The sequence below is a fragment of the Cervus elaphus genome, chromosome 3 (genome assembly GCF_910594005.1).
Source record: "Cervus elaphus chromosome 3, mCerEla1.1, whole genome shotgun sequence".
NCBI classification, from domain to species: Eukaryota; Metazoa; Chordata; class Mammalia; order Artiodactyla; family Cervidae; genus Cervus; species Cervus elaphus.
Genome location: NC_057817.1, coordinates 38605757 through 38631155, shown reverse-complemented (window position 1 = coordinate 38631155; position 25399 = coordinate 38605757). Strand labels below are relative to the sequence as shown.

The 25399-nt window shown below is 38.3% G+C and overlaps 1 protein-coding gene and 1 long non-coding RNA gene across 3 annotated transcripts in view; both read left to right on the top strand.

Annotated features, from left to right (window-relative positions):
- The window catches only part of PDZRN4 (PDZ domain containing ring finger 4), a 392791-nt gene that overhangs the window by 43708 nt on the left and 323684 nt on the right, over window positions 1-25399 (top strand). The gene's annotated exons all lie outside the window — the stretch shown is intronic.
- Window positions 42-20482, top strand: LOC122683242. The gene is made up of 3 exons (XR_006337658.1): window positions 42-2385; window positions 9063-9067; window positions 15598-20482. It is a non-coding gene; the product is annotated as an uncharacterized LOC122683242 (long non-coding RNA).

The window sequence follows — 25399 nt, the reverse complement described above, 5'->3', positions numbered from 1 at the left end:
TTGGAGCTTCAGCTTCAGTATCAGTCCTTCCAATGAATATTCAGGGTTGATTTCTTTTAGGATTGACTTGTTTGATCTTCCTGCAGTCCAAGGGACTCTCAGAAGTCTTCTCCAGCAACAGAATATGGCTACAGAAAATGAAATTTAACCATCATTCTTTGCTTGTGCAAATACACAAGTGCATGCATGCTAGTGATTTTTTAGGGAGAAAGTTGACTCAGCATCATGGTGGTGGGGAGTGGATTATTTTTATTTCAAGGAGCAAGGTATTTTTAATGCTGAAACTAAAGCAGAATTAGAAACTTGTGAAAATATAGACTAATTATTAGAATTGTTGTCAATTACTCTTATTAATCAGGTTAATCAATTAAAACAAATTCAGTTATTATAAATAAAAATTTCATCTCTCCTACTAATCAGTTAAAATTCATTTCCATGGGCCAGATTAATTAGGTACAACTAATAATTATTAAGCATCTCATCTATGCAAAGTTTTGTTCTGTGCACTGTTGGAGAAATAATGAGAAATTAAAAAGCAGTTCTTGATATTGTTGTAGAGATTGTCTGAAGAAGGAATAAGAAGAAATACAAACAACTATGATAAAAGTCACTATATATTCATTGCCAGTAACAAGATAGAAAGTGCTGAGGATGGCAGTTTTTACAGGAAAAAACGTAAAAGATGGAGTTTAAAGGACTCACAGTGATTCCATATGAGCATTAAAAAGATGAGGTTTCAGAAGCTTCTGTCAGTGTTTGACTTGAATACAAGATAGAGATAAGTTCTGAAGTGTATTTAAGCTTCACATTTTTGTGATTTGAAACCAGGAAAAACTTTTGAGTATGTATTTCTTTTGTTTTTTTATTTAAAAAAATACTTTTTTGCTAGATCTCAAACTTTCATAATCAGAAAATTAAATTTATGTTGTATCTTGCATTGGATTTTTAAATAGTAAGTGCTAATTGAGTAATTATTCTAGGCCTGCTGATCTTATCTGCTCATTTATAATTCATCTCAGAGCACAGAACCAGATATTTATCATTGCTTTTTTTCTTTAGGAAATATGGACTCAAGCATGAAATTAAAAAAAAAAAATCGCTGAGTCAACATGGAAGTTTAAATTAATGCCCTGTTATTATTCTTTTTTTTTCCTTCTATTATTATTCTTAAAAAGGATCACCACCCTAAGTAATATTCATGGTAAATGCCTTGCATGGAGGAGCCCTGTTCATATGGAAATACATCTTTATCTCATGAGAAAATCAACTCCTCAACATCCTCTCCTTCTCCAAACAAACAGACTAATTTCAGTTTCTTCCCTTTGCCACAAATATTCCCTGCATGTTCTTTACCATTTACCTGGGCAAAATCTGTAGTTTTCAAGCTCTTTTAAGTAGCAGATGAGGCAGAGCTGTGCCTGGGCTTTCAGTTTAAGCTCAAGTGGCTCCCAGAGTTCAGGTCAGTGACCCAATTCAGAGCAATTCGACTAATCACCTTTTAAAAATAATTTTATTTCTTTATTTATTTTATCTTCAGCCGTGCTGGGTCTTTGCTGCGGCATGGGCTTTTCCTTAGGGTGGCTACTTTTGTTGCAGAGCAAGGGCTGTAGGCTGAGGGCTTCAGAAGATGCGGCCTGTGGGCTCAGCGGTTGTGGTTCCCAGGCACAGGCTCAATAATTTTGACACATGGGCTTAGTTGCTCTGTGGCATGTGGGATCTTCTCAGACCAAGGATCAAACGTGTGTCCACTGCATTGGCAGGCAGTTTTTTTTACCACTGAGCTATCAGGGAAGCCCTCATTTAATCATATGTTGTCTTTATTTCAAGTTTATGCAGAAACCAGCAAACTGCTCTGGCTGGGCCGGTGTCCTTGTGCCTTGAAGGGCCCTACGCTTGTTTCAGGGCTCTGCTGACACCAGCTGGAGATTCTTAACACTTTTCAGCTGGGAACCCTGTATTGTCAAATCTTTCTGGGCTCCCCTTACTGTGGCGGCAGTTTCAAAACTGGATGAAAGTACCAAAGTACTGTCATTTTTTGGCACGAAGAGGAAAATAACAAATTTTTGGAGACCCAGTCAGCTGACATGCCAAATTTTCCCTGGCACATTCCAATTAAGAGAAAATATTTATATGTGCAGTAGTCAAGGAAGATACAGGCAGATTTGATCAGTTCAACAAGTACTTCTGATAGCCTGAAGGAAAATGATTCTCTGTGTAAAACTAAGATCATTTTCCCAGCCCTATACCAGATCTCTTCTTCTTTTGTTGTTTTATCTGTTTGCTTCTCTTTTTAAAATATTTATTCTTTTAGTTTGATGATAGTTGCTTTACAATGTTGCGTTGGTTTCAAAAAGGATCCCGTCATCATTTTATATATATATATGTGTATATATATATATATATTCTTTTTTCCTCTTGAGCCTCACTCCCCATTCCCATCCCTACTTTCTAAATTTGTCCTTCTGTCTCCTTCCCCCACTGTGTCCACAAGTCCATTCTCTACATCTGTGTCTCCATTCCTTCCCTGCAAATAAGTTCATTAGTACTATTTTTCTAGATTCTGTATATATGCATTAATATATATTTGTTTTTCTCTTTTTGACTTCACTCTGTATAATAGGCTCTAGGTTTATCCACCTCATTACAACTGACTCAAATTCATTTCTTTTTATTGCTGAGTAATATTCCATTGCATGCATTTATATATATACCACATATTCTTTATGGATTCCTTTGTTGCTGGACATTTAGATTGCTTCCATGTCTTGGCAATTGTACAGAGTGCTGCAATGAATATTGGGATACATGTGGCTTTTTGAATTGTGGTTTTCTGCAGATATATGTCCAGTAGTGGGATTGCTTCTCTTTAATGATCCACATATTGGGTATTCACTGGTAGTTCAGTTGGTAAAGAATCCTCCTGCAATGCGGGAGACCCTGGTTTGATTCCTGGGTCGGGAAGATCCACTGGAGAAGGGAAAGGCTACCCACCCCAGTATTCAGGACTAGAGAATTGCAATGAGTTGGACATGACAGAGTGACTTGCACTTTCACTTTCAATGGCCTACACAAGCCACAGCCAACCTAGGCATTCCTAATGTGGGCTGCCAAGAAGATAATGCCTGTTTTCCAGTTTTCAGAGTTCATTTCTATGCCCTGAGATCCTTCTAAATCCCATCAACTTCTTTGAAGAAATGATGATGGAGGCCACCTCATTATTCCTACAAACTTCCTACAGTGCACTGCCTTTCCAGCCCAGATGGAAAAGGAGTTGGGCAAGTCAGCTCTCAGAGGGCTGACACTCTCTGAGAAATAATTCATTCCCCACCTTGTTTTGATAGAGGCAAGCTTAAAGGCACTTACCTTATCTTCCCAGAATTTAGTTTGCTTCTCTAGCATAAGGAACCTATTGAAAGGGTTAAGTCAGTTTTAAAAGAGTAATCATTCTTTTGTCTGAATTGTAGGAATAATTAAAGCACAGGCCAATTTCTTTTTGTGTTATAAGAATCTGTACTGTTTTGCTCTCTCACTATTTCATTTCATTTCCCCTTCAGTTTGTAGCTTTCTATTTCATCAGAGGAGGGTAGGGTAAAGTAGATGGGACAGAGAATTAAAACATGTCAAAGGCAGAAGAATGGATCAGAGCAGACCTGACCACTGATTTGTAAATTGCTAAAGGTTGTTGTTGTTGTTTTGCCACTCAGTCATATCTGACTCTTTGTGACCCCATGAACTGCAGCACGTTTGGCTTCCGTGTCCATCACCAACTCTCAGAAGTTGCTCAAACTCATGTCCATTGAGTTGGTGATGCCATCCAACCATCTCATCCTCTGTCTTCCCCTTCTCCTCCTGCCTTTAATCTTTCCCAGCATCAGGGTATTTTCTAATGAGTCAACTCTTCGCATCAGGTGGCTAAAGGATTGGAGCTTCGGCTTCAGCATCAGTCCTTCCATTGAATATTCAGGACTGATCTCCTTTAGGATTGACTGGTTTGATCTCTTTGCAGTACAAGGGGCTCTCAAAGGTCTTCTCCAACACCATAGTTCAAAAGCATCAATTCTTTGGTGCTCAGCCTTCTTTATGGTCCAACTCTCATATCCATACATGACTTCTGGAAAAACCATAGCTTTGACTAGGTGGACTTTTGGTGGCAAAGTAATATCTCTGACTTTTAATACACCATCTCAGTTTGTCATAGCTTATCTTCCAAAGAGAAAGCGTCTTTTAATTTCATGGCTGCAGTCACCATTTGCAGTGATTTTGGAGCCCAAGAAAATAGTCTGTCATTGTTTCCATTGTTTCACCCTCTATTTGCCATGAAGTGATGGGACCAGATGCCATGATCTTTGTTTGTTGAATGTTGAGTTTTAAGCCAGCTTTTATACTTTCCTCTTTCACTTTCATCAAGAGGCTCTTTAGTTCCTCTTATCTTTCTCCCATAAGGGTGGTGTCATCTGTATATCTGAGGTTATTGATATTTCTCCCTGCAGCCTTGATTCCAGCTTGTGCTTCATCCAGCCCCACATTTTGCATGATGTACTCTGCGTATAAGTTATCTCTCAGTCATGTCTGACTCTTTGGGACCTCATGGACTAGAATCCACCAGGCTCCTCTGTCCATGGAATTCTCCAGGCAAAAATACTGGAGTGGGTAGCTGTTTCCTTCTCCAGGTGCTCTTCCCAACCCAGTAACTGAACCCAGGTCTCCCACGTTGCAGGCCGATTCTTTACCATCTGAGCCACCAGGGAAGCCCCTAATGTTAAATGTAGAAAAGTTCAATCCACAGCATAAATCTGCTGTAATCACAGGTGTGACACTCACTTCTAATGTTTGTCTTGCATCAGGCACATTTATTTCAAAATATTTTTAAAGGGCAAGATAACTGCTTACAATATAAAAATCTGATAGAAAGTGAGGAAAAACTGCCATGCCCTCTATATGGAGAGTTGTGCTCTCCCAATAATAAGGATTCAAAGTGAGAAGTCGTTCCTCCTCAGGGACTCACTCACTCTCAGAGATTGGGTTGTGTCTGCTAAAGCAAAATAATATAAAATAAATTTATTTTTATCATTAACTACAGCTCATTTCCAGCAAATATGCCACTTATAAAGGTTGAAATATGCTCAAATATCTTCCATCCACTACTCCTTACACAGTTTAATTTCTACTCCTTTATGGCACATTCAAACATTTGACTAAAGGTGAATAAATGTTAAATTAGCTGTAGAAATCTTTCTTAAACCTTAAGCAGGTATCTAGGAATAATAGTACTATTCTGATGGGTGAAAATAAATGCTGCTTCATTCAGTGTGCATTACAGAGGCTTCTTTGTGTACAGAGATACAGCCCATGTCTTGCAGGAGTCAAGGTCAGCAGAGAATTATAGCACTGGGTCCTCAGTGCTGTGATAGGAGCTGAGAGAGGGTGAAAGTATGCTCTAATTCTACTGGAGAGGGTGGAAACAAGCTGAGCAAGAACTGAAGAATGTTCCTGGAGAATGTGACCTCAGACCTACATTTTGATAATTGAGTAGGGGTTAGATTAGAGTAGGGATTGGGCTTCCCTGGTGGTTCAGCTGGTAAAGAATCCTCCTGCAATGTGGGAGACCTGGGCTTGATCCTTGGGTTGGGAAGATCCCCTGGAGAAGGGAACGGCTACCCACTCCAGTATTCTGGCCTGGAGAATATCATGGATTGTATAGTCCATGGGGTCGCAAAGAGTTGGACATGACTGAGCAACTTCCACTTTTCACTTAGGTTAGAGAGGGGAGTGGCAAGGAGAAGAAAGCTGGGTAGTCTCAAACCTCACATTTACTCCAAATACTATCTTTTGTATAGATATTTTATTTTTAAAGTAGAGATCAAGGACAAGAAGTAATCTAGCGGGATGCCCTAGAAGTTAAAATGTGGTACTCTTAACAATGGGAGTATAACTTCTTTCCTAATCAATTGTAACCTTGCCTATGTCCTTGGTAATCTGAATTTTAAATGGTACAGATGCTTAACAAAAGTTGGTTTATGTATTAGATGAGATGTGAAACCTGCTAACTGACAAATGTGAACTTGTCTTGAGGAGAGACAAGTTTACTGCTAGGTTATACAGTAATTCTTCAGCACTTTACTAGTCTGGAGGTGACCTTCACATGATATTTAAAAATTAGCTGTAAGCATATGCTATTTTTTTTCAGAAAGTGGATTTTTTAAAATCTTTTAATGACTGTTTTAAAGCTATCTAATAACTTCCAAAATTTTCATGCTAAGTCAATTCAATCGTGTCCAACTCTTTGTGATACTATGGACTATAGCCCACCAAGCTCCTCTGTCCATGGGATTCGCCAGGCAAGAATACTGGAGTGGGTTGCCGGGCCCTACTCCAGGGGATCTTCCTCATCCAGGGATCGAACCCAAGACTCCTATGTCTCCTGCATTGGCAGGCAGATTCTTTACCACTAACGCCACCTGGGAGGCCCTTTTAGATACTGTAGTTAGTTGCTAATATGACTTACAGCATTGATTGGGGAAATTTTAGAATCTCTTCTGTGTCAATTTGACCTCGAGACCTGTCTGACTGCCCTGAGAGGGAGGATAAACCAGGGTGGGTGCTTTCCAGAAAGACTACAAATGCAAACTGAGATTCTAGGGAACAGGACTAGTTAGGAGGGGTCTGCTGAGTAGAGGAGGAATGATAAAGGAGAGTCTTGAAACCAAGCTCCAAGAATGCACAGGACTTTTGTATGTTTTTTTCTAGGTGAAATCTGAGTTAGTTTGCCAGGGCTTCCATAAGAAGGCACCACAGACTGGGTGCTTACAGCAGAAATTAATTTCATCACAATTCTAGAGGCCAGAAGTCCAAAATCAAGGTATTGACAACATTCTTGCTTTCTGAAGATCTCTTCTTAGCTTGTAAGTGGCCACCATCTTTCTGTATCTTAATGTGGTTTTCTGTGTGTATTTTTGTGTCCTGATTTATTCTTAGGATACCAGTCATACTGAATAAGGGCCCAGACTAAGACCTTATTTAACCTCTGTTATCTCTTTAAAGATGTTATCTCCAAATACATTGACATTCTGAGGTTCAAGGCTTCAACATATGAATTAGAGGAAGTAGCAGTTCAACCCGTGATAGAATCCTCAGTGCTTAGAACTTATATCTGGCATATAGTTGCACTCAGCAAACTTTGTGTTGAATAGGTGTTTGAAAGAATAAATAATAGCTAGACAGAAGCTGATGTCAGAAGCTGACTTGGATCATGTGTACTAGACTACGGCAAGGAAATACATAACATGATGGTCATCAGTTTTGTAGTCTCCAAAGGTATGGGATGTAGTCTCCAAAGAACGGAGTGAGGAGGAGGCAGTGGACTACACCAGGCAGTTCAGAAAAGAGTAGGGCTTCCTCGATGGTTCAGTGGCAAAGAATCCACTTGCAATGCAGGAGACTTGCAGGAAAATGGGTTCAATCCCTGGTTTGGGAAGATCCCCTGGAAGAGGAAATGGCAGCCCACTCCAGTATTCTTGCCTGGGCAATCCCATGGACACTGGAGCCTGGTGGGCTGCAGTCCATGGGGTCACAAAGAGCTGGACACGACTGAATGGCTAAATGCCAACAGCAAAAACAAGAAGGTCAGTCCATATGGTGATAGCTCAGTCTTGACTCTGGTTAAGTTTGAGTATTTTGAGCCACTATAACCATGATTTGGAAGGAAAGCAAAAGACTATAGAGAAAAGCATCTTTTTGTTCAGAGGGCCCATCTTCCTTTATACTCTGCTGAAACCTAATTATGGCTGTGGCATTATCGTGCATTTCCACATTGTTTTCATTGTAGGCACACTTGATGCCTACATTTCACTACTTCCCTGGCATATGGGGTGAACTATATGACTGAGTTCTAGCCAAAGGAATACAAATGGGAGTATTACTACTTATAGACCTGACCATAAAACATCCATGCAATGCTTGCTTTGTTCTGTCACTCTCTCCCTCTCTCCTCCCCACCCCACCCACTAACCCCTATCCCTTCTCACATGTGTTTAATTCAACCAGTTAGACAGGATAAAGGTAGATAGCATATATCTCTTCCTCTCTAGAGGTTCATCTTCTAGTTAGAGAATATAATACATTTGTGGTGCTCTGTTTTTCAAATATGATTTTTTTCTTTTTGGTATTCCATATAGCAAACTGAAAATCAGAGTATGCTTTTGTTATTAAAGCAAATGTTAAAAATAAAATAATATTGATGCTCGGAGCTGTTGAGCAACTAGGTAAAGAGGTAGTCAGGAAAATGAATCAAAGTAAGGATTAAATCTATATTCATTTACTACAACAAGTGCAAGCAAAAGGTGAAAAGAGCTACCTACCTCCACGGTCCCATTTTTCCCATGGAATGTCCCTGGGCAAGGGTCAGTGGTAGGTGAACAATGTCCCTGTTGAGGAGCCCAGATAAGACTCCTACCCCTTTCAGCACCTATGGGTCCCCAGGGCAGTGAGAGGGTGAAGGGCTAGGAGGGAAAGGTAACTGAGTCAAGCTGGAGGAAAGTGCCGCAGGCAAGGCACTTCAATAGGGAGGCTTGTGAGGAGGTGCCTGGACTCGGACTGCAGACTTTTATATAAACATGGCAGCCTGGGAGGAGGTGGGAGAGAGACTAAGTCCTTCCCTGTAACTGCTGCCAGCAAACTACTAATTCTCTTATGGTGAGGACTGTCTGCCCTCATGAGGTCTGCTAGGCAAAGCTTTGAGGTCACATATGGCTGGACCTGCAGGATCACATGTAGCGAGGGTTTGGGGTAAGAGCTGGGGTCCTTGGGCATGCCAGACATTGAGGCAGTCCGTTCCCATGAAAGCACTTTAGTTTGGGCTGTTATTTACCTCTTGCTACTGAGTAAACTGATGTTCTGAAGATTAAGTTACTTGCCCAGTGTTGTGCCTTTGAATCTGTCAGCTAAAGTGTGCCAGGTTATACTCCATCTATTGACATATTCATAACAATATACTTTGTTACCATCTTCAAAGCTTACTGTATTAAATATGAATGCCAATATTAATGAGTCAGTTATTTTCTGAGGTGTGGTCTTGAGTGGAACTCTTCCTAAGTAGGCACAGAATAAAATTATAGGCTCAGATGGTTTTAATAAAGAGGTGATCAAGTGATAGCGCTTTTATTGGGATTAAAAAGCAAAAGAGAAAGTCAAGAGAATTTCTATTCCATGAAATATAGAATTGTAGATATTTTATGGAGATCATTCCACATTTATTGGTGAAGAGAATTTGTTTCTTAGAGCAATATATCTAATAGTAAAGATGAGACAAGATGTCAAAATTCTTGACTTAGTTCAATTCACATTAACAATGTAAGTCCCCTGTCTATTCTTTCTGGATCAGCATGGATGGATGATTACATGTTGTGGGATGTCAAGAGACAGCTGAGTATGGAGTGGAGCACCTAGAAATTTAACCCTTGACCTCTGAGTCAGGAGTCAGCAGAAACCCTTGCCTGTTATTGATTTTACTGGATCTGTTGTCTCAGCTTGTTCTGTGTTAGGTATAGCAGCTATTAAGATATTTTAGGATTTGGCTTCTCATATTTATTTGCATCATGCCTCCTTCTCCTCTGGGCTATAGCAGAGCCAGGCACCAATGAGGCAGGTGCTTCTTGTCAACAATACACACATGTATCCACTTGGCTTCTTTTCCTTCTGCTTTCACCTCTCCCAGACATTTCTGCTGGTCCTCAGTTTACCTGTTCTGGATCTCTTTCTCTTAGTTCAGTCAGTCAGTTCAGTCGCTCAGTCGTGTCCAACTCTTTGTGACCCCATGAATCGCAGCACGCCAGGCCTCCCTGTCCATCACCAACTCCTGGAGTTTACTCAGACTCATGTCCATCGAGTTGGTGATGCCATCCAGCCATCTCATCCCCTGTCATCCGCTTCTCCTCCTGCCCCCAATCCCTCGCAGCATCGGGGTCTTATCCAATGAGTTAACTCTTTCTCTTAAGACCTGGTTAAATGGTGACTTCAAATGCTAAGCTGATCATTTGACATTGTGGTTTTTAACATGAAAACCTTGACATTTTCTGAAAAATCCTATGTGTTGTATGTTGCTGCGTGTGTTCTGAAATGAAGACCTTTCTGTGGTCCACCCTCTCACCAACCTCATGGCTTTGCTCACATGGTATGTTCTTGGTAAGCACGTGTCTAACTACCACTTTAATTGTAGCATCTCTCTACCCCGGGCCCTCCCTCCCCCACTGACTTACTGTTTCCCCTCAGACTACTAGTACATTCTAATGGACTGTATGACCTGCTTAGCTATTTATCGCATGTCCATTCTCTGCTGGATCAAAAGGTCCTTGAAAGCAAGTTTGCTTTTGTTTTTTTTGTTTGTTTCTTTTGTTTTTTCTTTTTGGCCACTGCTAAATTCCTTGAAACCATGTTTTCCTTTTTTTTGTCCAGGGCTAATAACTTCAGAGCCTAGGCCAGAGACTATTACTTAGTAACTGTTCAATAAAATTTGTCGAAGTAATATAATTATGAGAATATATAGCTTTCATTAGATTCCAGAAAGGGCCTTCAAGTTAAAGGTAAAGAAACCCTGATTTAAAATGTCATCTCATAAAGTAAAGCATGTGCATGCATGCCAAGTCATGTCTGACTCTGTGTGACCCTATGGACTGTAGCCCACCAGGCTCCTCTGTCCCTGGGACTCTCCAGGCAAGAATACTGGAGTGGGTTGCCATGCCCTCTTCCAGGGGATCTTCCTGACCCAGGGATCGAACCCACATCTCATGTCTCTGGCATTGGCAGGCAAGTTCTTTACCACTAGCACCACCTAGAAAGTGGTGCTAGTAAAGTAAAGCATGCTGCTGCTGCTGCTAAGTCACTTCAGTCGTGTCCGACTCTGTGCGACCCCACAGATGGCAGCCCCCCAGGCGCCCCCGTAGAACTTCCTAATTTTAAAGGCTGTTTCAATGGATAGAACAGTGCAGGTCCTAAAAATTTTGTTCATGGTTTAAATACTGGCCATAAGATTCCAGCTTGCAACCTGTAATTTTCGGTATTACTCTTGCCAGGCATGTTGGTATTTTGATAATGTTGGGGTTAGAAAAATCTTTAAGTTCCAAAGAAAATATCAAATCATGAGTGGCTGACAACCATAATATGTGCTATGATTAGAGAGGGAAGACTTTTGCCCACCCCACCCATCCTCTGAGCCCCTCTCCCTGGTGAAATCATGTTCTGCCTTTCAGTCACACCATTTACCCTCTAGACGCCTGTTTATGGCATTCTTTCTCATTCTTCTTGTGTCAGTCAAACCAGCTTTCTTTTGACTGCTTTGTATTTGCTGTTTTATATACAAGTAGCTTGCCTGTTTTTATCACACAGGTGTAAAATATCTCGAATTGCATCTTAACTTTTCTGTATCCAGATTTATAGATTCAAAACAGTCTACATGTTTAGAGTGGTAGCTATTGTTAGAGTAATATCAGATTACTTTTCATAGATGGTTAATAAAATAAGCAAAATGGTAGATTTAAAAGATATTTGTGAGAAATTTAGAGTATGAGACTTTTGTGCAGTCAAGTGTTGGTGGAAGTAATTTTGATTTAGTAAGAGGTTTGTTCTTTTCATCTTACATCAGAGAGCTAGGATCCCTAGAGATTTTGAATAATCCCACTGCTTCTCTGTGTTTTGTCGGGGCCAATATGGAATTATCAAGCTACAAACTGGTATATTAAAGTCATCAAGATGAACATATGAGATTTATGCTGTGTGGTATTTAATGAACTATAACTTACTTTTCTTCAGTGCAATATATGATAATGAAAAACAAAGAGATGAAAGGGAAAAGCAAAAGTCATGTCTTAAATAAGAAATAATTTACAATTATTTCTTAAGCAAATAAATTATATCTTAAGCAAATAAAAATCTATACAGCATATACATATACAACATATGTATAGTACATCATATCATGTATTCATCACAAGGTGATCTGTGTATTATCATACACTAAAAATATAGTGGCTTTCAGAGAAGATATTCACTTGTACTATTTAGATTACTGATATTGACACTATCCATGATATAAATAAAAGCATAGGAGGAATGAGAGTCATATAGATTGAACTACCATGGAGCCAGAAAGACTGAACTCTATACCTACTTATTACCAATAATTATGAACAACACTCTTCACCATCTGCCAAAGCCTAGTGAAGATGCTTTCCAGAGTTTCTCCAGTCAGATGAACAGTAGCAGAATTCATCAGTACCTCACCATTTATGTCATCATAATTATCTTAAAGCACAGAAGGGAAATTCTTAAGGATTTCTATAGGCTGAAGGTTAATTTCAATTAAGTACTGGGGCATAAGTCAGACTTACTGACTACAAAATAATTTTTGTACTACTCTGGGAATTTGTGAGTATTCAAGAAAGTTCACAACAGCATGAGTACTGTATGAATAGTCTGTTTAACTTGGATATAATAGGTCAAAAAGAAAAGAAAAATAAAGAAAAAGAAAAACCTGACCTAGTCTTGGATTTTGAAAAGGAAAAAAAAAAAAAGAATTGTGCAGTGAGTTAGAGTGTTAATTGAGGGGAAAAAAAAAACCCAGGAGAATTTTATCATCATCCTGAAATAAAAGGCTACCTTTGTTCAGGCTCTGTCATACTCAAGGGACTGTAACCCTCTGACTTTTATAAATCAGACAACTGTAATGTTGTTGACAAGTATAAGCCTGAATTTTCTTAAAGGGAAAATAGAGTTCAGGCTGAACTTCCTGTGCATATGTCAACAAACAATGTTTCTCAATGCTTCATTGAACTATTTCTATAAAAGTCAATATATAAAATGAGATGAGGTGATTTTCTTAATATCTGTGCTTTTGCATGTAGAACAAATGAAATATTCCCATGGAGATAATTTCATAGAATTAAAAAATTAAACAGAAGGGTTATGCTGGACTACCAGCCTGGAATGGGATTTAACACTCTAATTCTCATTATGGCATTCTTCTTCTTTCCAATAATAGAATTTACTACCTTGAATTGGAAACAAGCCCTTTCCCTCAATCAACTTCTGTGCCATGCTGGGCTTTATCATTTTCTCTGCATTATCTCTTCTAAAATTTACCCAGATAAATGAAGAGAGATAGTGTATATTATTGTTCTAAACTTGAAGATTATCACCTTGGGGCGGACACTCAGAAATTTGTTCAATGAAAGATTGAAGAGTTCACTATTACAGATCAAACAAAGAGTATCAACCAGGATTCTTCAAATGTTTCCTAATCAAAAATATCAGCAGCTTCAAGATCAGTAATTCCCAGTGCTTTCTTTCTATTTTATGCTTTCTTGTTTCAGAGCAGATCTTTTCCAATAAGTGTGAGGCATCTGTTAAGATATAACATTGTGTTTATATTGCTGGAACTAGGCTGCACTCTTTCAGGGCAGATATCCTATCTGCTATATCAGAGCATAGGAATAGACGCAGTGCCTGTATCTATTTTCATCCAGCTTCACTTTTTCTTTGAAAGATTCCCGTGACCACTAGCACCATTGTTGCATGGGAATTTTCATTTGTGACCTTTCTTGTCCTGGGCTTTGGAAACCTTGGGAACTCTCAGGTTTGAGGCTTGAAAGACTTCCCATTTTATTCACTGCCTTTCTTTTCCTCAGTGTCCTAGGTGAGGTCAGTGACATTGTTTGCATTTTTCACTAGGAAGATAATCTTTTTTAAATTGTAGACTGGATGCTCAGGCATGACCCAGCTTTACATTTTGAGAGGTATACATGAACTTGGTACAGTTAGTGATTTTTCCTGTTTCCATAAGTAGTTCTTGACTATAACAGTTTGTGACATGATTTCCATTTCTATGTCAGGGGTCTTCTATAACTGAACTATAATTACTTTTCAAAACCATCCCTGTGTCTTGTGGAGGCTAGACACTGCAAATCTGATAATATTTTGAACAGGGTGAACATTGCTGCCGGTGATATTGAAAGCTCCGCCTGTGTGCGCTGGTGATGAATTGAATCCCGGAAGAGATTTGGGTGAAGTTTTGGGTAAAGCAGAAAACAACAGCTTAATTTTTTGACAGGCAAATGAGGACACAGCAAGCTCCTGCCTTCCAAAACTTTGTCCCAATCAGGGAGGATTTGATGAGGAGTTTTACACCAAAAGTACAAGGATGGGGTTGCTGATAACATTAGGGCCTGGCCTCCTCTGATCTGGTCTATGGTAATCTTCTGGAGAAGCTGCTCTGCTTCCTGGCCTCAGGTGGTTTCTTGCCTGCTCCTGCCTGGATTAGGAATTGTTCAAATGTGCCCTTTGGAACTCAAGAAAGATAGTGGAGGCAGGATTCTGTTCCCTACAAGCAAGAAACAGGGGACAAAAAGGCTTCTGTGACTAGGAGCCCCACAGGGTCCTGCTCAGCTTCACTGGGGAGAGTATTGCAGTTTAAAGTGAGAAGACCTTTGCTTTAATTTGATCCAGGAAAAGTGCAGGTGCCCTTTCAGTACTGGTTAAGGCCTGGTGTGACCCATGTATAAATAGAGAGCTTTATGGGCTTCCCTGGTGGCTCAGATGATAAAAAATCTGCCTGCAGTGCAGGAGACCTGGTTTTGATCCCTGGGTCGGTAAGATCCCTTGGAGAAGGGAGTGGCTACCCACTGCAGTATTCTTGCCTGGAGAATTCCACAGACAAAGGAGCCTGGTGGGCCATAGTCTGTAGCTTCAAAAAGAGTCAGACACGACTGAGTGACTAACACTTTCATTTTCGTGCTATGTTGTATTAAACACATATATCTATGATTTTATCAACTGGATTTTTTTTACCCCTGCCTTTCTTCTCACACCCTCTTCTCCGCACTGGATTATGTCCAGGCAATAGAGCTGTGATGAATATTACTAAGCCTGAATAAAACATAATTAGGAAGATGCATCTCCTAAAATAGAAAATCAAGATCATTCAGTGTATTCCAAAGGAATTATTTGTGTTTTCTGGGTTACCACTTCCCTGGATTATTTTTACTTCTGCTTCCCTCCTTTGTCATATAGTCAAAAAATTGACCATATCATTACTAATAAGTTATAAATGCAGGCTGTTATGAATAAGGATGGCATATTGTAATAATATGGTGGAAGAAATAATATCCTATTCTGCCATCCCAGGAAATGGTAGAGTACAAGTAAAGTATGTTTCATTTGTATCAGTGGACATGAAAACCTTTCATCTTATTTGGTTATTTGTAATTTAAACAGCCTTTTGATTATTGTAGACATTTTCAGAAAAGTAGATTTTTATCAGTTCTAACTCTCCTACCTGGTTTTATTCATAACACTCTCATACTGTTATGTACTTCTTTTATTAATATTTTTGGTAGTTCTTTTATTAACAATGGTAAGCCCTTTATTAATATTTTTGCACACAGCTAATCTTTTTTTACTCAGGCAACAGGAAAATCTGTGTTTCAGCTGCATTAAAAGATAACAGTATACTCTTTGTTTTGTCTTTGAACTGTCTAATTCTTCTTGGGTAAGATTAAAGTAATTTCTGACACCTCCCCTATGGTGTAATGGAGTGCATAGGTGAGAGAGTGTGTGTGTGTGTGTGTGTGTGTGTGTGTGTGTGTTTTCAAAAAGAAATATTGAAGAGAATAGAATGGAAATTGGTTCATAAGCTCATGTTGCTTCCATTAGCTGCACATTCATCTTCAATGAAAACCACTGACTAGAGCTGAGCAGATAGAAACTGATCCTGATGTGATAAGCCCTTGAACAACCAGCCTGCTCTATCATCATTAATGGGTTTTGTAAATTAGTAAATTGCTTTTTTCAAAGTTTTTATTAAGAAAAATATATATGAATGTTGAAATTGCCTTTGTATCAACACCTTTAAAAACTCATCTGTTGGTATGTACCTTGCCATATTTCCTAAGGACACTTTTGTTGCAGAAAGTATTCTTGCTCTGTTCTCACCTAAATATAATAGCAAAATAAATAAATAAATAAAAGGCAAGAGAGTTAACTTGCTGTCTGTTTAGTTTGACTCCCCTGATGTCAGAGTTATGGTGGCATGCAAATAGGTTTCCCTGGAGATGTAGTTATTTCAGAGTGATGGTTTTTCCTGACCATGAACTGAAAGATATGGCATCTTTTCTTAGACTGTATAAAAATTCACTTAGTCATTGTTGCTGTTTAAAGTTTTAATATTTTTTTTAGTTGATAATATATGATGGAGAAGCCTGCAGCTATGATTATATGGGCTCTTTTACCTACCTTTGCTGCATGACAGTGAAGAGGCCATTTTTAGAAAAGCACAGAAGCGTGTTATGCAGTACCTTCTGTAGCAGCAAACCCACTTAGATTACAAATCTGTTCGAGAACTGCATTTTAAGAAGCATGTGTTCCAATTTAACTTCCTAGATTTTGATAAAGTGCTGTCTTTACTATTGCTGAATATCTACTTTCATAATAAAGCAGGTATGAATTGATGCCCATGTAGCCTCCCCTGCCTCCTCTGCATAGGGATGAGAAAGAGGGGTACAGTGCATAGTTACATACTTCTTGATACACTATGACCTGAACATTCAATGTGAAAAAGATCCCTATGCTGTTTTCCCATATACCATGTTTAGATATGTAAGGAGGTGTTCAGTAACTGTGTTATCAAGGACTAGACTTTAGTAACATCTTACTAGCAATTTTGTAAGCAATTTACTTAGCTTCTAAATAAAGGAACTGCTGTATTTAAGTGTTTGACACATAAAGAGATGCATAGTTAAGACATTTACTTCAAGATCTAGCAGACCACCCCTCTTTGACTGAACTCCATGGTAGAGCAATGGTGGCCCTGTGAAGAATATCCACGTTAGTGAATTTGTTTTTCTTTGATTAGTAGAATCCTCAAGAAACCAAATATGGAATACTATAAGAGAGCATTTTAGGCAATATATCCTCTTAAAGTTCTAGAATTCTAGAGTTGCCTGTATTTTCATAATATAATTAAGCAAATATTTTTAAATATTTTAAACAATATTAAATTTAATATATGAATGAAATGCAATGTGAATGAGCATGAGTAAATATGAGTAAATATTTTAAAGAAATCATATAAATGTGCAATATAAATTATGTTATATGTATATTAGTACAATTTTATTTTTTAGGGGGAACCAATACTATCATGGTTTTTTCAAAATTATTTTGGCAGAGATTGAGACCTTGAATTTTTCTATCTTCAAATGATAAAGAGAGCAACGTCTTTAAATTCATGCAGTTTGGATTCTCAGGTAAATTATAAACATGAACAGCCAGGAATTAAAGAGAAACTCAAAATCTTTGGTCAGAAAGTGATCTTAAAAAATTTAAATATACTTTTCATAGCTTCAAAGCAGACAATTTCAGGTCCTTGCCATTGGATATGGGTGAATATCATTCATGATGTAGGACTTTCATAGTCACAGTTTGAAAGAACTCTTGCAGAAAATGTAAAGTTTCCATTTTATCCAATAAATTTAAGCATCTTACAGCAAAGGAAGTTCATGAGTGGTGGTTTCTGGACTGCTGAGATGAGAGAGTTGTAGCCACATGTATGCACAGGAAGCCTCTAGGCTCCTCTATACGTGTACCTGTGTCTTAGACAAGATGGAATAATCAGACCTCAAAAGCCCTAATGGACAGTATTTTCTTTTCTGGATTCCTCTTTATATAAATGTGTCCTTTAAAAGTTGATTTGGATCAGAGTTGTGTTTTCTAGCTTATTTAATCTCCTGAAATTGGAGATTGCTATTTAACCCTATGACAGATGGAGACAACCTGTCTCAGCCTTCAAAGATGAAATGTGAATGAGCACAAGTGAGTAAATATGAGACTAATTGAAGTGGACTGACTGAAGGACCAAGGAAGGATGCATTCCTGGCGCTCCTCAGACTCCAGCTTTGAAGCCAATCACCAGTCTGTAAATGACCCCACGAACCTACAGCGGAAGGGGTTAGAAGGTTACTTAAACACACAGTCCTTTATAAGTCTATTAGAAACACCTTTAGGCCTTAGTATCTCTGAATATGTCTGGTCTGTCTTATCAGTTATAAAGTAAGAATTAAAGAATACTGATTTTAGGAAGATCTCTGCAATTTTACGTTATTCAGATAAAAACTTTTAGTGTAGTACAATCAAATGTTAAGTAACTGACTAGACAGCCGTGGTAGCATTGCAGACCTTCCACCTTCTCACCTGAAGTATCAATATGCCGTTTTGTTCCTTCTGCAACAATATTTGCCTCCTAGGAAAATAAGAAAACAGCCAAATAATGAAGCAACGCTGCAAACAGTATGATTCAAAGTCCAGTTTATAAACTGTTGCATTTCATAAACATGTGTTAAAACAATGAATAAGAGAAACAGTTGTGTTAACCGGGGCCACAAATTTAAAACGCTAGAAGGACCAAGAAGATTCTACATGGGGAGAAAGTTGATTTACACACACTGTCTATGTCAATAGTGAGGACTATAGCAAATTGGACATGTATGTTCCTTTATAAGTATGTGGGCCCAGGAATGCTAGATTTTCTGTGTTTTTATCTAAATTTGTATGCAAAAGATATCAATTGCTAAATGTAGGTTCAGAATTTTTAAAAAAACCCTCTATGGAACAAACCACACACACACAGACAAACACATGTTTTCAAGAGGCATTTGGCTCTGAGGCAACCAGCTTGCAAGTTCTGATCAAATGTATAAGTTCATGCACAGATATAAAACTCTATGGGTAACAGGCATGTGAGAGATGCATGTTTAACTGAGTGGAACATAATCTGCAGAGGTACAGACTTTGGTTTTCAAATGTATAACACTCATTTTTTATTGTTGAATTTTCAGAAGTCAAATTAAAGCTATATTAGACATACTCAGCTATGCAAACTAGAACTTAGCTATTTCAGAAAGCAATATTAATGCTAGAGAAAATAAGTGCTAAATTAATCTGAAATATTTTTCACAATTCAGTTAAGCCACACTTATTGAGTATCCAGTTTAAAAGGAATTGAAGAGGTGATTGAAATGGAGTTCCTAACCAAAGTAGTTGTTAATCCAGTGGATGAGAAAGACTAGCTTTAATATAGCACAGATAAAAGCAAATGTACAGATGTCACGAGAGAGAGAAGAAATGACCTCCTTTGTGCCTTCATAGTACAAAGGAAGGAAAGATCAATTCTTTGCAGACAGGAAAGATCAAGGAAAGCATCCTGAAGGAAGTGCCATTTCAGGTGTGTCTGAGAGTATGAATCATTGCAAGTTTTCACATTCCTGGGCTGAACAATAGTAAATGGTTTCTCCTGACTGGAGCATAGAGGAATCAGAGAGGGGGTGAGTGGGAGGCTAACTTGCAACAGGACTGCAGAGGGCACTTTGGGGATTTTATTGTATAGAAAGAAGAGATCCGAGGGCTTTTAATAGGTGCAGTCTCTTTGTTAGAAGTTAGTGTTGGTACATTGTAAAACATGGATTAGAGATGGAAAAAAAATGAGACTGACAACAGAAAGATTAATTAGGTGGCTATTTGAATAGTGTAGACAGCAAACAGTGAGAACTTGAGCTATGCAGAGACAGCAGGACCTTTGAGACCATGGATGTGGGTGTCAAACTGTATGACAATTCAGGGAACTGTTTTCTCTTTCTTGACAACACTGGCAGTGAAATAATTGGACCTAGATATTAGTTTTTCTTTTTTTTCTCACTTTGTCTGCTCAGCATTCTTTCTGAATTTCATTCTAACCAACTGAATAAGGGAAAAATGGTAAAACAGTGGGTATTTGGATTTTCCTACGTAGTCAAAAACAAGTTCTATTTCAGTGTCCGGGCATATATTCTTTTATGAATGAAATCTATTGAGAAGCATGAGCAAAAAGATAGGAAATATTTTGTTCTACTTTTATTATAGACTCTAAAGTTGGATAACTGATAAATTTCAAATGCACACACAGATAAAGGTTAAAATTCATGATAACATAGATTACAAAAACAAAGACAAGGATTAAAATTTTCAGAGCTAACTTTGAAATGGCAAAATGAAACATGAAGATGAAAACACAGTGAGGCAATATAATTTTCTAATCACCATACCTTCTTAGTGATGGTGTCCCCCTGTAAGTATTTCTTAGGAAATCAAGACCTTTCACATGAATGGAGTATACAATCCAGAGACAGTTGATAAAATGAAAATATTATTTATAACACTTTAAAAAGAAATCTAGTCCCTGTCTTTTCCTTATGAAATGGAAGTATAAAACATCTGGTAAAATTAAGGTCTCTAAAGATAGTCTAGTCATATTCAGAGAGAATATCTGTATGGAGCATGCTATAATTTGGCCATGTTAATTGCTGCTGCTGCTGCTAAGTCACTTCAGTCGTGTCCGACTCTGTGCGACCCCATAGACGGCAGCCCACCAGGCTCCCCTGTCCCTTGGATTCTCCAGGCAAGAACACTGGAGTGGGTTGCCATTTCCTTCAATGCATGAAAGTGAAAAGTGAAAGTGAATTCTCTCAGTTGAGTCTGACTCTTTGCAACCTCGTGAACTGCAGTCTACCAGGCTCCTCCGTCCATGGGATTTTCCAGGCAAGAGTACTGGAGTGGGTTGCCATTGCCTTCTCCTATGTTAATTGCTATAGGTGTTCAAATAAATGTCTGAACTAAAATGTTGCATAGTTTTATTACTGTTATTAGTTGCTGCTTTGTTATGTGTGGTAAAATGATTTAATTTAATGCAACAGAGCACAAAACTATCACCTGTTGTTTCCCAATTTTGAAATAGCATAATGGCACAGGGAAATTAGTTAATTTCTTTATCTACTGTACACTAAACTCATACACCAAAAATTAACTGAGCTCTTTTTGGATGAAAGGTGTCATGTCACATGCTGTTGGGGTTGCAAAGGTGACAAAAGAAGTATGGAATAAACAATTTTCAAGAATTTAAGAGTTTGATTTTTTTTTTTTGAAACTTTAGACAGTCAGGCTACCTCCACTTATAGCTTTATATTTTCTGCTGATTCACTGGGCAGCAAGAGTACTGAAGAGGCGAGATGAGGGAAAATGAAAAATTACATCACTTAGAATTTTGAAGAATATAAGGACACTTTTAAAAGGACACATCTTAAAAACAAACAGCAGTCATAAAGCTTATTATTGAGCTTATTATTGAGCTTATAATTATCTAGAGAAAAAGACATCCAATAGCATTTTACTCAATGTATCCGTTCTGGGGCTAATTTTGCCCTTTTAGAAAATTCTAATGTGTATAAAAGGGAAAAGGCGCACATCGCCCCCTTGCACACTGAGCAGGTGGTATCTCCTCTTCCCGACAGTGTGGCTAGTTGTCCTTCATTTTCTGCCCTTGCTCACTGCTTTGAAAATTTGTAAGTATTGTGATGATAATTGAATTCAAATTAACTGTAAGCGTCTGACCAGTTCCTTGCAGATGGTTGCCAGAACATTTTTGTGGATGATCACTCCTAAATACTTGTTTCTTGTTACCCCGTCAGCAACATAATCCAGATGGGAGTCTCACATGTGCATCTAAGGACCATGCCAGGCCCTGTTTCAGAAGTGAAGGGATAATAGAACTGCAGTTTGTCAGCACCATCCTAAAAAGTGAAAAGCTAAAGTCTGAATGTTAGAGGTGATTTAACTGGAAATAGCTGAAGAGCCAGCTAATTCACATGTTGACTGTAGCTGCTTTAGGCTGCCAGGAAGCTGTAGTCACAGTGCAGACAGTAATAGCATCAACATTGGCTGCAGAATCAACTAATTGCTCGTCTACCAATTCTTTATAGATTATACAGTCTCAGAATGAGTGAAATTCAGTGCCTATGCCTCCTCTCCCTCACCGGTTCTTTGACCTCTCTCCTTTATATTATGCAGGTAGATGATATCCAAATAGAGATCTAGAACTCACATATTCTGCTTGATTGTTATGACCTGCTTCTAATCACCACACTTCTGAAACCAAATTTGTGTTTTTTTCCCTCATATCAACCAGCTATCCTACTCTCTGGACACCAAGTGAGTGTCCTACATTTGAAACTGGTCCTGACACCAACTTCCTGGAGTTAGTGCAGCCCTTCACAGGCAGAATACTCAGTTCCTCAAAATTGCTTCCACTTCAAATGCTGATCACAAGTCCAGGTCACCCTTACTTCTGACTGATCAATTATAAAGTCTTGGGAGGTTCCCAAGACTGAATCCCCTCCTCAGGTTCAGTAAGTTACTAGATGGCTCATAGAACTCAGGAAGGTGCTTTATTTACTACTATTCATTTATTACACAGAATACAACTCAGAAACAGCCAAATGGAAGAAATGCACTTGTCAAGGTAAAGGACTGGGGGCAGGAGCAGAGCTTGCCATGCCTTCCCTGGGAGTGCCACCTTTTCTGCACCTCAGATGTGTTCACCAACCTGGAAGCTCCTCAATTCCATCCCTTAGGGTTGTTTAATGGAGGTTTCACTTTGTAGGCAAGATTGATTAAATCACTGGTTATTAATTCCATCTGTTTCTTTTTCCCCGCTCCCCAGAGATCCTGGGGGTTGGACTGAAAGTTCCAAATCTCTATTAGACTGTTCATTTCTTTGGTGACCAACTCCCATCCTGAAGCTATTTAGCGGCCAAACGGAAGTCATCTAATTAGCATGAACTCACATGGTTAAAAGGGGTTTGTTATGAGTAACAAAACAAGGCTTCTATCACCTGTATCACCTGGAAAATTCCAAAAGTTTTAGAAACTCTGTGTCAGGAACCAGGACAAAGTTCAATTATATATTTATTATTATGCCAGTTGATTTTGTTGTGCATCTATATTTTGGATTTATTTAAAGAAGTTAAACAGTCAACTAAAACATATTAAAATTAAACTGTCTTAAAAATCAATGCTTAGTGGAAAGAGCATGGACTTTTGGTAGCAGATTGACTTGAATTCACCCTTTGGTTCTACCACATGCTATCTCGGTAGTTATGGGTAAGTTACTTATCTTCTCTCTCAGTCTCCTCAACTATAATGTGGGAGAAATAATTACATTGCAATGTTTTTGTGAGGATGATATGATTTAATAATAAAGCACTTAGTTCAGGACATCTTTTAGGAGTTCCAAAAAATTTTTCTACTCTTAAAACCACTGGTGAGATGACCTTGTTTTTCTCAAATCATATGAAATAAATATTTACTAGCATTCACTAACTTTTAACCATGGATTTACATCGTGCTCAGATTTTACAATTAATATTTTCCATTTTAAACATTTATATGGATATTACTCTAGATATTTTCTTTAGTTGAATAAGTGCAGTTTTGTGTAAAACAAGAAAAAAATAAAGATCTTAAAATGGTTTAAATTTATGGTCACATCTCCTGAGTCATGACAAAATAATGACAAAGCAATTAGTTGAAAAATGGAAAACATCTTTCAGCCAAGCTGTGTTATAGAATGTGAGATAATTAAAAATATTTGATTTATTTCACACTTAAAGCTGAATAGATTTATTGAAGTCACTTTATATTTACAACTGTGATCAAGTAAAAATTATCTTTCAGATAATTTTGGGGGTGATGATTTTTCTTACTAAGTGTTGCAGATTTAGTGCTTTTTAAATTTCTGTGTTAGATAGCATTGCTTCATATTTGATCAAAAAGATAATAGAATAGAAATAGAATATGTTTTATTTTAATATTTTAGATTATAATATAGGATTTCACATGTAGAGAATATATCCCTATAGCTAACAAAAATGAAAGTAATGTTCCCATTTTTGTAAACTTAGCTAAAATATATCTACTAAATCTTTCCCCATTCCACTCTCATATTCTCAATCTATAATTTCACTCATTAATCTGACCAGAAGAGACCTTTTTAGTTTTTACCTTTTTAATTTCCTGTCTAGTCTTAGATGGTCTCAGCCAGACCTAAGGCTGAAGGAGATTTAATGGCTACTAACATTTTATATGCAATTTCAACCTCTAACCTAGACTGCATCTACTTTCCCAGCATTTCCAATTGGACAGTTAATAGGCATCAATTTTTTCATATCTCAAAGCAAACTTCTGATTTCCAACTCTTGATCCCCAAGCCAGCTCTATAAATAGCAATTTTGTTCTAGTTGCTGAGATCAAACCACTGGAGTCCTTCTAATCTCCTTTACAAGTACCTTACTTGAAATTCTGTCTCACCATCTACACTAAGCCACTGTATCTCTCTCCCGGAGTATAGCAATAGTCTTCTAACTGGTCTTTCTCCTTCCTTACCTGCCCCAGTATGCTGTGTTCTCCATACCACATCCAGAATGATCCTCCTGATGTCAGAGGGCCATGATACTCCTCTGCTCAATGTTCTTCAGTGAGTCCCCTTCCAGTGAAGTCCAGAGTTCTTTCCATGGCCGTAGCCCTCCGTGATCCACATTCCCCATCCCTACTGTTGCCTCTCTAGTCGCATCTCCTATCCCTCTCCCCTTGGTTTACTTTAGCAAACCGAGGCTTTTCTCATTCCTTCAAAGGTCAAGTCAGCTGCCATCTCAGAGCTTTGCTGGTCCCTCCCCTGGAGAGCTTTTCCCCAGATATACCTTTGACCTGACCCACACCTCATATTGGTCTCTAATCAAATGTCTCATTATCAGAGGGGTTTTCCTGGATCATCCCGTATAAAGCAACATCCTTATTTCCATCTTGGGCACTCTCCCACCTTGTGGCGGTGTGTTATTTTATATCATAGCATCTTCACCACCTTAGCTGCTATATATTTATTGGTTTAGGACATCTCCTCGGGTTAGAGGAGAAGATTTCTTAGCACAGGAACTTGCTTGTTTTGTTTACTTCTTCTTCCAGGACCAGAACAGTGTTGCCTCCTATTAGGTGCTTATTAAAAAATTGTTGAATGAATGAATGAATGAACAAATATTATTTTGTCAGCAAACACATATTGACTCTATTCCTGGTACTATTTTCATCGTTTAGTGTTCAAATCAGACTGAAGTATGGGCTCTACCTTCAAGAGGAAGAGAGGCATGCAAAAAAGTACTTAGAATATGGTGTGATAACTGCTGTTGTAGAGCCTTATGAGTTTTGTGCACAATGAAATGTTTATGGATGACACGGTAGAATATCTAGGATTAGCTTCAAAATGGCATGGAGTGGAGGGTTGGTTTATATATGGAGCAATGTGTTCATAATTGTTAAAGGTGAGTAGTGGATACATGTGGATTCATTACATTATTCTCTTTACTTAGAAAATGCATTTTCAATAAGAAAATAGTATTTTTAATCCTATGGTAATATGGTGGGTGAAACAATAACTTTTCCTCTGGGGACCGGGAGTCTTTAAAGGGAAAATGGTATTTCCTCTGACCTCTAAAGGAGA